The sequence below is a fragment of the Mastigoproctus giganteus genome, chromosome 1, assembly GCF_048544385.1.
Source record: "Mastigoproctus giganteus isolate SK-2022 chromosome 1, ASM4854438v1, whole genome shotgun sequence".
NCBI lineage: Eukaryota > Metazoa > Arthropoda > Arachnida > Uropygi > Thelyphonidae > Mastigoproctus > Mastigoproctus giganteus.
The window spans coordinates 163,732,495-163,744,756 of NC_143575.1; positions in this window are offsets into that span (position 1 = coordinate 163,732,495).

The following is a 12,262-nucleotide window of genomic DNA, read 5'->3' on the forward strand; positions in this document are numbered from 1 at the left end:
ATTATTATTATTTTTTGTTTCACTCTCTTCTATTTGAACATTTATATGCTACATATGGAACAGGGCCACACATCTAGGGTTTCTCTTTAGATAGGTGGGGAAGGGGATCATCAGAGCTGCTGTTTTGACAGAGAAACTCACTTATGTTTTTGCCTTTTTAGATGAAGCCAAACACTCTTCCCCTGGGTACATTCCAGATATGAAGGCATTTTTCTCTATATAAGAGCAAAGGCAGATACACATAACCCCGGGGGCTCACATCTGGTGAGTATGGGCTTGGCAAACCCAGGGTCCTGAGCTGGATATCATCATTCTTCTCTTTCTTGGTGAATCCCTTCTACTTTTGACTCTCTCTCTCTCTCTCTCTCTCTCTCTCTCAGGGTTACTCGGGAACTTTTTTTTTTTTTTTTTTTTTTTTTTCCCTGGTGCAGCATAAGCCTCAGGCTTCCTTGCATCATATGGATATTAATAATAATAATAATAACATCAGTTTTTATATAAAGTTCAAATATTTTAAGTCCATTCAGTTCAGATTCATTTTGAGAGTGCTAAACTGAAGTTTAACATGTTAGTGCTTTGTTTGAATACTCTATGATTCAAATAAAACTGGCCAGTTTTTCACTAGCAGACTGGTTGTTAGTTTGACTGTTGAACTGCCCTATAAGAGGCTATTTTTACATAGTAATTTAAAACTAATTAGGATTGGAGAAAAAAAATCAAAATTTAACATATAAACAAACAACCCCAGGGGCTCACATCTGGTGAGTATGGTCTTGGCACACCCAGGGTCCTGAGCTAGATATCGTGTTTTTTGTTTGCTCGCTCACTCTCACTTTCTCTCTCTCTCTCTCTCTCTCTCTCTCTCACACACACAGGGTAATTCAGAAATTTTTTTTTTTTTTTTTTTTTTTGCTAGTGCAGCATAGCCTCATGCCATATAGCTAATAATAATACAGGATTTGTATCATTTATATGCAAAGTATATGTCAAAACTCTTAGATAAAAATGGAGGATAATGAAAAATAACATATGGCAAAACAAATATACTGCATCATAATCATTATTAGCTATATGGTGCAAGGAAGCCTGAGGCTTATGCTGCACCAGCCAAAAAAAAAAAAAAAAAAAATTCCCTAGTTACACTGAGAGAGAGAGAGAGAGAGAGAAGGGAATCACCAAGAAAGAGAATAATGATGATATCCAGCTCAGGACGCTGGGTGTACCAAGCCCATACTCACCAGATGTGAGCCCCCCGGGGTCAAACTGCAGCCAGGGTAGGGGCTAATGGAAGTAATTTACCCCCAACCCATCCCAAATATCAAAATAACTTGGATTTTTTTTTTTTTTTTTTTTTTTTTTACTACTACATGATTAAAGCTTAAAATTCCCCAAAACACTGCTTCAACCTTCAGAAATTCTGTGACTGCCACTGTACCTATTCCTTATTAAAACAAAGCGAGATGCTTTTGTGCCTCTTTGGAAAACTAGGAATATTTTGGTAACTACAGACCAGTTAGTCTGACTTCAGCGGTAGGAAAAATCTTAGAGGCAATGATTAAGTGGGAAATCCAGGGACATTTCAGATAGATATGGCATTCTGAAGGATGCACAACATGGCTTTGTTAAGGGAAAATTAACTAACTAACTTAGCAGGCTATATTGACACAGTTACTCATAAACTGGATTTAGGGAACAATTTCAACATAGTTTATTTGGATTTTAGCAAAGCATTTGACTTGGTCCCTCATGAGAGATTACTGTATAAGCTTGAACAAAAATGGGATTACTGGTAAGATTCTAAGATGGACTGCTGGGTGGCTGCAGGACAGAGGTTATGATTAATGGATGTTTTTTCAGAATGGTATAATGTTAGGAATGGGATCCCTCAAGGATTGCTTCTTAGACTACTGTTGTTTCTTATTTTCATAAATGACATCAAAAGGGATAAAAGGCATGATGCAAAATTTGCAGATGACATAAAGATTGATTGGCAGAATCCTTAATGATCAGTGCCAGGCAGCGCTCCTTCAGGGAGACTTGAACAGACTTCAAAGGCAGTCAGAGAAGTGGAAGCTATGTTTTAATGCTGCCAAATGCAAGGTCTTACACTTGTGGAATAGCAACCCACAAATAAATTATACACTTGGTGGGGCTGAATTAAAAACCATGGAGGAGGAAAGGGACCTGGGAGTTACAATAAGGACAGATATGAAGTTTTCTAAACAGGCAGCCAGGAAAGCCATGGTGTCTTACCAATGATTTATTGAATGCTATCCTGTAGAGATAGGAAGATGATAATCCGACCGTATAACGCAATTGAAAACTACATTTGGAATACCGCGTTCAAGTATGGAGACCTTATCTGAAAAAAGACATTAAGCTTCTTGAAGGGGTCCAAAGATGGGCAACTCGAACAGCGAGATCAGTAGAAGGATGACCGCACAAGGGAAGACTCCAATTATGTGGGCTGCAGAGCTTAGTGACCAAGCACCTCAGAAGTGACCTGATTGAGGTTTATAAGGTTCTGAGAGGGATTACTAAAATGAATGAAGGTGGAATTCTCATTGTTATAAAGAATTCCAGAATTAGGAGTCATAAATTCAAATTATAGAGGTTGAAGTTTAGATTAGATTGTAGGAAATTTTCTTTTAGCCAGCGAGTCATTAATTGCTGGAACAAGATGCCCTCGCAGGTAGAGGCTGACAGTTAGAATAAATTCAATGGTCAACTAGATAGTTACCTGTGTGAGGAGGGAAGCACATAATTTGTACTTTCTTATTTACTTCTTTTTTTTTTTCTTTTTTTTTTTGTTGGTGCAGCAAAAGCCTGTGGCTTCCTTACACTATATAGCGAATACTATTATTAAAATCCTTCAAGATTTTACAAAGAAAAAATTTATCCTTCACAAAGAAAAAATTTAGGAATATTGGAAACATAGTGGATTTAGAGAAGACAGGTGTGCGTGTGTGCGTGCATGCACGTGTGTTTTAATGAAAAATCCTCAAACACAAAACATTAGAACTATAGTACTTGGTACCATGCATGGGGCTTAGAGCGGAACAGGCATTCTTTGTGTTATCAGACACACACAGTCTAAAACACTGATGGATCCAATATTTTTCTGTTTCAGAAGATTTAGAAGTCCGGTTGACTTGCCTCCCTAAAATCCACTCATGCACACTCTCGATGGTAAGCCCTGTTACGTCACTTAGGTGGCAACAAATGTGTAGAGTGGTTTTCTTCAAGACACCTGGTCAGTGCGGAGAGGAAAAGACCAAACCCTTCAGCCCATGACAGTAAGATGAAACAAATGGTCCTCAGTGGCTTTCACTCCCCCTCTTAAGGCAGCGAGAGGATCAGAGGGTGCTAAGAATCTCTGGGTACGACCAGGCTGCCATGCACAGAAACTGAACTTGGCCTGTTACAACGTAAGATTGCTCATTGGTGAAGACAGGATATTAGAGCTGGAAAAGGAATTACAAAATGTGAATTGGAATTTCATCGGTTTGGCTGAAACAAGAAGAAGAAATGAATCACTCATAAGTTTATCAAGAGGGAATTGGCTTTCTGGTCCATAAAGATATAAAAACCAACATTTTGGAATTCAAAAGTACATCACCAAGGGTGTCAAGACTACTACTCGGGATTTCTAAGAGGTATAAGCTAAAGGTTATAATTTATGCACCAACATCGAGCCATGATGATGAAGAGGTTGAAGAAATGTACACCGAAATTGAGTCTCCTAGATGAGCAGAAAACTCACTACACTATCATTATGGGGGACTTCATGCTAAGGTTTAAAAGAGACAAAACAGCTCAGAAAGGAGAACTATAGGAAATTTTGGAATTGGTGAAAGAAATGAAAGAGGTGAAAGACTTGTGGAATTTGCAGAATCTAATCTTGAGGAATGTCAGTAATGAACACTTTTTTCAAGAAAAGGGTGAACAGAAAGTGGACATGGAAGAACCCAAATGGATTAACAACTAATGAAATCAACTTCATCCTCACCAACAGAAGATATATCATGAATGATGTTACTGTCCTGAACAAGGTAAATATTGGAAGTGATCACAGAATGGCAAGATGCACACTTGATATAGATGAAAGAAAAGAAAGGAAAAAACTGACTCGAGTAAATAATATGAAGGTCTTTGAGATAACAGAAGAGGAGAAAAAGCAGTATGTACTGGAACTTAAGAACATCTTTGAGCTTCTGCAGACTGCTCAGGACCAAGATATCGACGAGGAATATTACAACTTTCTAAAAGTCATAAAGCTCAAGAAACCTATAGGTAAAAAGAAATCCAAAGAAGAAAAAAATTAGTCAAGAAACACTTGTCATGATGAACCGAAGACAACAAATGAAGAGCAAGAAAAACACTTACAAGGAGAAAATTGAGTATACTGAGTTGTTTTTTTTTTTTTTTTTTTTGATTTGGTAGTTGTTGGCGCATCGGCTTCTGTGGCCATATTGCACCTCCCAAGGTTTTTGCAGTACTATGATCCAAGCCCGAGGTGGGAATCGAACCCGCGACCTTTGGGTTTGCTGGGCAGGTACTTTACCCACTCGGCTAGCCCGGTCGGCTACTGAGTTGTGCAAAGCCATTAGAAAGAGACTCGGAGAGAACATAAGAAAATTTAACACAAGCGAAGTAGAACAAGCATTAAGGGAAAACAAAGGATTTAAATCAGCAGCCTTGAGCAGTAATACAGAAAGACAAATGATACTGAAACTGAAGAATAGCGATGGTGTACTTATAAATAGCAGGGAAGGCATAATTCAAATAGCAGAAGTCTACTATAAAGAGTTATACAAGGAGCGAGGGAATGATGCCAGCAGTGGGGAAGATGGATCACAAATTAATAACACATACAACATACCTGATATTAGCATTAGCAGAGGCATATGATGCAAGAAATCAAGCTTATGAAGCATCAGCCAGAAAAAAAACCCCGCTCCCATTTCACTCCTCCGTTCATTCCAAATACCTGTCCAGCTCAGCCTTAAATTTATTTAGACTATCAACTTCCACAACAAAAGATTGGAGTCTGTTCCACCAATCAAGTACCCGCTGGCTAAAGGCAAACTTCCGCACATCTATCCTACAACTTGTTGAATTTATTATTATTAGTATTATTATTACTAACCATACAGTGCAAGGAAGCCTGAGGCTTATGCTGCACTAGCCAAAACAAAAATTTTCAGATTTACCCAAAGAGAGAGAAGTAGAAGGGAATCAGCAAGAAACAGAAGAATGGTGATATCCAGCTCAGGACCCTGGGATTACTTTTGTTGAACATAACTGAAATTCTTGCAAAATTTCATGCTGCAATTCTTCGAAATCGTTGGTAAAGAAAATTATATCATCTGCAAATCATAAGTGCTTCAGGTAATCTCCATTTATCTTGAGCCTTTATTATCCCAATTTAGTTTGCAAAAATTTTTCTTCTAAACAGGCAGGAAAAGGTTTCACTTTGCATTCTGGCTAGCCTTCGTCTTCCAACGTTTTGAGATGCTATAAAATTATTTTTCATTGATTTTATAGCATCTTCTACCAAAATTTCTAGTACAGCTGTTGCATCCGGTGTTGGAACCAGTTGTCCTTTATCCCTATAAAGATTTGAATAAAATTCTTCCACTCGCTTTAGTATTTGTTGTTGGATTTTTGTTGATGTGCCATCCTCAAGCTTCAAAGCAAACATTTCTTTATTGTGTGTAACCATTTTTCATTTTTCTTTCTTTAGCCCTTAATTTTCTTCTAGTGTTCTTCTGACGAGATCAACACCGAACTTGCACTTTCTTCTTTTATGCACATTCTTATGGTCTTGCACATTTCTAAATATTCTACCTTGTTTTTTAAGTTGCCACTTTGCTTCATTTTGCATTGCTTTTCCAACATTGCAATTGTCTCTTTTGATATTCAGGTTGGTTTTTCTTGCTTTACTGTAGGTGCAAGAGCATATTCAGCATCTACAATAGTCGCAATGACTTTTCATTACTGGTTGAAATATTCGTGTTGGGAAGGTCTTGCAGCACATGAAAACGATTCGACATTCTAGTTCAAAGTTTTGATTTTTCAATAATTGGTTAGTGTCAATCTTCTTCACTTTAGTTGACTTGACCAATTTCTATTGTTTATTCTTTCTTGCAATCAATTTTGATTTTTGCTCTCAATAACTAATGATCATTTCCAACATTAAAATGATTCAAGACTGTGCAGTCAGTAAATATTGTTTTATTGTTTATTAGTATAAAGTCAATTTCACTAGTACAGTATTTCCAAGAAGGTTCTTCCACATCCATTTTTGTTGGGCCTTTTTTCTTTAAGAATGAATTTATGATGAACAAATTTTGTTTCTCTGCAAATTCAATAATACTTTCTTTTGTTGGATTTCCACTTTGTTTGTTTTCTCTGCCTCGTTTGGTATATTCCTCAGGCTTGGGCATATGTGGGGGGCACCCCCCCCACATATGCCCATTTTGTTTGCCCCACATTCCATACAGGTTTGTAGCCATGTAGCTATTCTCTCACTTTCTAAGTATGTACCATGGAGAATTGTCTCCATTTTGTGAAATATTGTGTAGGTGAGTCTGGCGGAAGATTGAAAGAACGAGTTTCTGAACATGAGGTGGCTCTGCGAACCGCTAATTTTGAATTCTCCGCAGTCACTGAACATTATTGGGTTGAGCAGCACAATCTTGATCCCCGATGGGATATTGAAATCGTTGACTATTCACGTGATTACCGGCAACGCTCATGGCTTGAGGCACTGCACATAGCTACCAATAATAGTACTATGAATCGCATGGGGGGAGTGCACTTGCACCCTATTATGGAATGTACTGTATTGCAGTGCGATGAGCGCTGGCAATCATCAAGTGTACGTAATTCTGTTCTACCAACACCAGACTCGTGACACATGATATGATCATGCTCAGCTGACTTTTGCTGTTATAACCAACAATATATACTGGAGTACACCATTCACCAACTAGCTGATGAAGAGGCACTTCGTCTTGAAAGCTTCTGTGTATTTTAACGCTTTTATCTTATTTTATATTTTATGTCTGTTTTAGCATTTATATATATGTCATTTATTTATTTTAACCAGTTAGTCGGTCATCGCTATAAACTTGTATGATATACAACCTGAAGTGCAAAGCCTGTTTTCCAAAGTAAAAATTACATTTTTAAATAACGTCCTATGTTTGATATCAAACAAACCATACATATTGAGAAGAAAGTATATGCTTCCTTATTCTAACTGTTTTCAAGTTAACTCGTGCGGTGCTCTTGGAGTGACGATGATGTGGGTAACTAGACATTAAGACGCCGTTAGGTGCATTGATAGAAATGCGAAAAAGATGCGGATGAAATTATTATTTAGACCATTTAAGCACAGGGCATTGTTCAACAGAACCGGTTGAACATGATTGTGGCTGTCCCTGTGAACAAAATCACACTATACACACAAATATGACATTACCAGTGTAACCATTCACAGAATGGTAGTGCGGAAATGAACTTGCGGCTTACATAACATACATACATGAAGTGCCCTAAGCCACGATGATTATGAGAATGATGAATAATCTCAGTGTTATGGATTAAGTTGCTCATGTTCCTCAGATCAAATGTGTTCAGTAAGGGCAGAAAGCGTAACAATTAGCAGCCTTCATAGCCTTCTCATGTTCACACACGTGGTAACCTGCCAGAATAACAGCGAACAATCGAATCTTTTAACATGAAAAACCAGCCCATTTAAAAAAATTTAAATAAATAAAGGAATTAAATAATATTAGTAATAGCGAACTATAGCTTTTTGCCAGGAAACTGCACGTTTACTACAAAAGTCGCTCTGCTAAGACATTCAGAAACATCCAGATAAGGATGTTTCTGAATATCAAATGAAGGCAGTAGAGTAGACCGATATTCAGAACCATTCTTGGCAGGAGACTGCATAGAATAATCGTGAGCCTGCAATTAATCTGTCAAGAGTATGGGATTAGGGATACTCACATATTGCCAGATATCCTTACCTCATAAATCTATGCTTCTCTCTGCACCTCTGATGTTGACACGATTAAATATGGAGTGGTGTTGCACAAACAGTGCCGATGGGATTCTTCCTCATGCTCAAACTATGGATGGTTGCAAAATAGATGTGTGGATGTTTGTCTTTAGCCAGCTGGTGGTTGATTGCTGGAACAAAGTTCCATCTGCAGTTGTGGAAATGGACAGCTTAAATAAATTTAGGTAAGAACTAGATGACAAACTATTGAAGGGAATGGATAAGTGAAATGGGAATTTTTTTTTTTTTTTTTTTCTTTTTTGCTGATGCTGTATAAACTTGCTTTCTTGCATCATTTGCCACTAGTAATACTAATGTTCTGAAAAACATGCGGATAGTGAATTTGCTGGAACACAGGCCTTATAACCGAATTCTTTAATCTATTAGCATTTCATACCAAAACATCTGGGGGGGGGGGGGGGGTACTGCCTAAACTTTTTCAGTAAAGAAGGGTATTAAGATAAGTATTAAACTGGAGGAACAGAATTTACATCCACTGAGAATTGGGATACGAAATGATCATCAGTATAACGTCATCATAGCCTAACTCAGCATTTTCCAAACTGTGTTCCGTGAAAAATCGTAATTAATAATTAAAAAATAATAATAAAATAAAATAAACAAATTTTGCATATTTGTAGCATACACCACTTTTGTATTATTATAATTTTAACATAATTTTTTTCGGTTATTAAGAGCCAATAGAATTAGGGATTCAACATAAGCGGCAAACAGTTCTTTGGCTCCCGCTAAACTTGTGTTCAGTAAATATATTGTGAGGCGGAGATAGGAAAGCGAACAGATATCATAACTAAACCCAGTACAGTAGTCCTTGTATAATTTTTTTTTTTTTTTTTTGATAATTATCAGTATTTCGAAATATTATTATTAAAATAAGTGACTATGGATTTGTGGTTGAAAAAAAAGGAACTTTAAAACGAGAAGCAAACACTTCTAGTATCGCAACTGTGGGTTTATGAAAACGAACACAATATTGTCACACTTCAAAGTGAGGAAGAACGATCGCAGCCTTTTGTTCCCCAAAATCCGAAGTGAAAAAAACAGGAACCAACTAATAAAAGGCCAAAACGAAAGTATGATTACAGTTATTTGAATCTTGGCTTTAAATGAGTTGGAAATAAAGATACTCCTGATGCACAGTGTGTCATATGTAATTAAATATTAATATTAATAATAAATATTAACCAACAGTTCTTTGGCTCCTGCCAAACTTGTGTTTCATAAATGTGCCGTATATATATTGTGAGATGAAAAGTATTCCGTGACTAAAATAGTTTGGGAAACGCTGGCCTAACTGGTAATGTTCTCGTTTATACTCCAGCATGACCACCAGGTCAGAAGAGATTACAATTAATCATCAATACAAACATTAATCATATTTAGCAGTCATGGGATTGAACTCTGGTCTGCTCAAAGAGCGCATGCTACTGCACTCTTTCCCATGACCACTTGGCTACGTCAGACCTAATATCAAATTTAGAAAAACTATGGACTTCAGGTCCTTTTGTGCCCTTAAAAGACGGCTCCACAACAACCGCATCAATTTTTGTTCCTAGCAAATATGCCCTAATCTTATGCTACCTATCTTTTTGCAAAATATATTTCTTATTTCTCAGCAATTGAGTCTCCAACAATAGTTTCCCCCTATGGAACCAGCACTTTCTGCTCTGGGGCTACTTTCTCATTCAACATAATAGAGAACCTGTATGTTGCAGTGTTATCTCACTTTTTAATTTCCTTGAGGTCATCAACCCTGTTTCTCAAGCCCTCATATAAGCCCACCAGAACGCTGAATTGGCGCTCAAGCTTCTCGCACTCTCTGCAACGAAAGCAAACAGAGACATCACACTATGAATAACTCCGCAAAAAGGCAACAAATGTCACGCCGAATCTCGCTGTGATTCGCAAGAGAACTGCAATCGACGCTTCTCTCGCGAGCGAAAACATTTCTCGCTATTTGGAGCTTTTTGCATAACTGCGCTTGTATGAGGCATAATTCTAATCTAAACCTATCTAGTTAAACTTATCGCACGAACAAGAGTATAACAACGCAACGCTATTTCCAGATTTTGCTGTGGATAGGTGCTACGCTATTATGTTCCTGAATAACGCCACTGACCTTCTAAATTATTAGCTAAATATATACTAACCTACGTGATTAAGCTGTACAGCTTCTTATTTACTACAATTCAGTATTTTGCATCTACATTCACAAATGAAGAATTCTTAAGAGAAGTGCTGAACAAAAGCTTATTAAACTCTAACAAGAAATTTTGTAATAACTGAGAGTAAAGTGGAGGAGAAATTGTTAAAGTTAAACATAAGAAAGGCACCTAGGGTGAATGGGATCTATCCAGTTATATTAAAGGAGGCGGTAAAATAAGTAAGCAAACCCTTAGCCATAATTATGAGAGCATCCTTGGACTCGGGGGGGGAGTCCCCACGAACTGAAGATGTGCAAATGTATATCCAATTCAAGGGGGAAATCAAAGATGACACGAGTAATTACAGACCTGTTAGTTTAACTTCTTTTCTGCGGGAAATAATGGAGTCACTGGTTAAAGAAGCATTACAGGATCATCTAGACAAGACTGCAGTAATAATTTAGACAGAGCATGGGTTTGTTAAGGGGAAGTCTTGTCTGACCAATTTGATAGGATACTATGATGTGGTTACAAAGGAACTGGATGCCAAAAATAAATACTTTTGATATCATATACTTGGATTTCAGGAAAGCTTTTGATACCGTTGCAGATGGAAGACTACTGTACAAATTTGAGCAGTATGGCATTAAGAGCAAGTTGCCACAATGGATAAAAGGATGGTTGAGTTCCCACTCAACAGACAGAGAGTGGTAATTCAATGGACACTGCTCTTTGTGGACTAATGGTATTAGTAGCGTCCACAAGGGTTCGGCTTTGGGTCCATTGTTTTTTTTCTGTATTTATCAATGATATCGATGAAGGTAAAAGGTAAACTGCAACTATTATCAACCCACTGCAGGATGGAAGCCTCCTCAACAATTCATGCTGAGGGAAATGGACAATAATCTGCCACGCTGGTCCAGTGTGGGTTGGAAAATCGACCGTATTTAGCAGTTACGGGCTTGAACCCCGGTCTACTCAAAGAGCGTGTGCTATTGCATTCCTGTCCTGACCAATCGGTATTGATGAAGGTATATCAGACTTAATGTCGAAGTTTGCTGATGATACAAAGGTTGGCGGGGTTGTTAATGACAGTATGGTACTGCAACAGGGTCTAGAAAGTTGGGCAGATGGGTTGAAAAGTGGCAACTGAAGTTTAACATTGACAAATGCAAAGTACAGCTTATGAGTAGCAGTAACCCCAGAGAAATGTTATTTGTTGTTGTTGTTATTTGGTTTTTAGGAGCATTAGCAACTAAGGCCATATTGCTACGGGAATATGCGGTGGTCATTCCCTGACCTTTCCACATCCTCCGTATTTGGTGGTAACGGGCTCGAACCCCGGTCTAATCAAGAAGCGTGTGCTAAGCACTGCTGCTCTTTCCCACCTGGCTATCGAGGCATCCCCAGAGAAATGTACCAACTGTGTGATGTTACACTCAGGGTAGTGGAGAATGAAAGAGACCTGGAGGTAATTGTGCAGTCAGATATGAAGTTGTCCGAACAGTGCAGACAGGCTGCCAGAGCAGGTCATGGGGCCTTGTCAATGATATATAGGAATTTTGCTAGCAGTGATAAGGAGTGATTAGCCCTTTGCATAAGGCAATGGTCAGGCCACACCTTGAGTACTGTGTACAGGTTTGGAGGCCTCGTTTTAGGAAGGAGGTAGAGTTGCTAGCACAAGTACAGATAAGGGCAACAAGACTGCTGAGAGGAACAAAGGGGTGCTCTTACGAAGAAACGTTTAAGTTCTGCAAATTGCAGAATCTTGAAACTAGGCACCTGCAATGTGATCTGATTGAGGTGTATAAACCTGTACCTTAAATGGATTGAGCATGCTCAACTGATGGGATTCTTTCTCCTGCTCAGATTACAAACCAGAGGGGGCAGAAACTGAAACTGAGGAAAGACAGTTGTCGAAAATTTGCCTTTGGCCAGCTGGTAGTTGACTGCTGGAACAAACTTCCATCTGGAAATTAATAGTTTAAATAAATTCAAGGAAGAAGTGCATAAACTTTTGGAG